The sequence below is a fragment of the Apium graveolens genome, chromosome 1, assembly GCF_009905375.1.
Source record: "Apium graveolens cultivar Ventura chromosome 1, ASM990537v1, whole genome shotgun sequence".
NCBI classification, from domain to species: Eukaryota; Viridiplantae; Streptophyta; class Magnoliopsida; order Apiales; family Apiaceae; genus Apium; species Apium graveolens.
The window spans coordinates 124978620-124981462 of record NC_133647.1 but is presented as its reverse complement, the minus strand read 5'-3'; positions in this window follow the sequence as shown (position 1 = coordinate 124981462).

The window sequence follows — 2843 nt, the reverse complement described above, 5'->3', positions numbered from 1 at the left end:
ATATTATCTTATGATTATGTACTACCTTAAATACTGATGGGATGACCATGAACAATCCTTTCTCTAGGGATACCCCTGTTCATGTGACCATATCTAACTCTTCTCGGTCACCTCTTATTTTTTTAGGACATGAATATCTGAGCTTTTCTGGTGAGATTATGAGAAAAGATTTAAAAACAGAAATTCAGAAAGGCAAGCTCTTAACCTTGCAAAATGAGAGAGGTAGATGAGTGTCAGGATTTAGTTAATCCTAGTGAGAAAACTCTGACTCTTAAAAGTCAAGAGATGAGTGGTGTGAGAATTAGTGGGACTACTTATAAAGCATATATAGATTTAAGTGGTTACCTGTTTACTATTTTAGGTGCTCACAGGTGCTGACTTATAGCCAGTAGTCCTTTAGAAACACTCTAATGCATCTAGTGCAAAAGCTGGTATTTTCCTTACAGGTATAAACACTGACATTTCACTGGAGTCCACTCCAATTTACACATCATCCATTGTTTTAATACATGTTGTGACTGAGACAGTATAATAGTCCATTCATTTTTCAACTCCACTATCTACAATCCCTGTTACTGCTAATAGAAGTTGTAAAATAATCCACTCTAAAGCTGAAATTCAATAATCTGCTTCAATTCTTGAAATCTCCGGCACAATTTTACTGCTAACAAGGAAGGTTTAGCGAGAAGTAGAGTACTGAATGTTCACATTCTCGTGACGTTAGATTCCTAAGGATTGAGCCTATCACACCAGTGAATGGTGCTGGGAAAATGGGTTTGATGACATGGATGTTTCTGAAGCTGTTAGTTGTCATATAGTATCTTAGTGATGAGCTTAGAGTTAAATCTCTTATGCTGAAGGAAAAGTAGTACCAGAAGAGTCTAAAGAAACGCAGATTGAATTGACGATGAACGCTTCTCTGGCACTCTGGGAATGATGATAAGAAGTGATTGAGAGAGCTTAATGACACCATCTTTCCCGAGTGAACATTCCTTAGAGGCTGGAAAAAGCTAAAAATTGGCCTGAGAGGAGGATTGCTTGGAGTGTCTCAACAGTACTTAGAGGAAGAATGGTTCTCTAAGTGGAAGGATCTAAATTATCCTGATACTGTTAATCATACTTCTCAGCATTTGGAGAGGGCGTGAGAGACAAATCATATATCATGATATCTTCAGTCATCTAAAAGCCTCTGCTCTCATGGCCAAGTCTATTCACTCAACTCAGGTCAAGGCTCAAGCTCGGATAGATGAACTTAAAAACTCTTTTCATGAAGCCAAGACAAAGAGTAAGTTTAAAGTCCAAATATAGTTAAAGCCTCTTATTCCAGACAAGATAAAATTGAATCTAATCAAGCTAGGTTGGAAGCTACTCAAAGCCAAGATGTCTGGGCAATTGATGAGGTTCAGGAGTTCCTAGAGCTTATTATCTCTCTCTTGCTTGGTGATGGCCCAAAAGTGGTAGATAATTACTAAATCTAAATGCAAACAGCTCAAGTCAATATTGATGATATGGATGATGTTCTCGATGGAGGGAATAAGGGGAGGCAAAGCACCTAGGATTAGATGTGGAGATTTAATTGGATCTAGTTAAGTTTCAAAAACTACTAACCAATCTAGAAGAGGTGGAGGAAGAAGTGTTCGTAAGGAGGAAGATAGCAAGTCTATTAGACTGTGCTAGTAAAATAGCTGACTACAACTGTGACTACTACAACTGAGAAGCAAACTCTAACAGTCACAAATGCTGATGAAGACCAGGCTGGTATGGAGATAGAAGCTGGTGCTGAAACTAGTTAGTTCTTTCGGACTCTAAAATGTAAAGGCATAAAGATAACTCTACATTACAAAGATCCAAAATTTCTAGCATTTGATGCTGAAGTAGCCAGAAGAATGTTTGAGAGAGAATGTCCAGATTTTGATATTGAATAGACCAGGTAGTTAGAAGAAAATTTCAAGATGCTAAAAGCTGAAACTGCAAATACTGATACTAATTTAGTATATAATGATTTCCCAGAGGTAGAAAGACCTAAAGGTGGGATGGTAATTAAAGATGTCAGTCAATCCTCAAATGTTGAAAGACCTATTTTAAGGTCCCAAGCTATTCTAAATGCTGATAGAAGGTATAAGGGGAAAAAAGTTTTTTGAACCTTCGAATATTAATCTGGAATTTTTAAGTGCTTACTCTAAGTTTTCAACAACTGATAGAGTTAACCTCTGACAGTGCTCAAGTTAAGAAAACTATCACAAAGCATATCTCAACCAATGACACAGCTCATGTTGAGATCACACAAATAAAAGTCGATGCCACTATTAAGTCAACCTCTGATACTACTCATGTTGAAAGAATATCAAGATTTGAAAGACCAAGTTTTAAGAGAATACTTAAGCCATCCAAGTTTAAATTTAAAATCAACAAAGATATTGGGTACATCATGTACAATAAGGTTGGAATAAATAAAAGTTGGTATGACTATGTTAATAGATGTGTTACTCCTAAACCTATGGATAAATTGGCATCAGACTTTGAGCATAAGAAGAAACTCTTATGGAAAGACAAGACTTCTACTCCTGACAGAGATATTGGTATATTCAAAAATATCTACAGTGGAGGATCTCAAGCTACGGAAGGCTATCAAAGAGGTGGTCTTGGTTACAAGAAGGCTAGGATTTAAAAAGGAGATGCCTTGAAGATAAAAGACATAAATTCACTGACTGGAATAGGTGAAGATGTTAAACTCTAAGATTTACAAAAGATAATCTGTGTTTAAACTGTTCTTGATAAATTTGATGGTGACAAGCCTAAGAAAAAGATAATATATTTTCTTGAGTCTAGAAAAGGATGAGAGT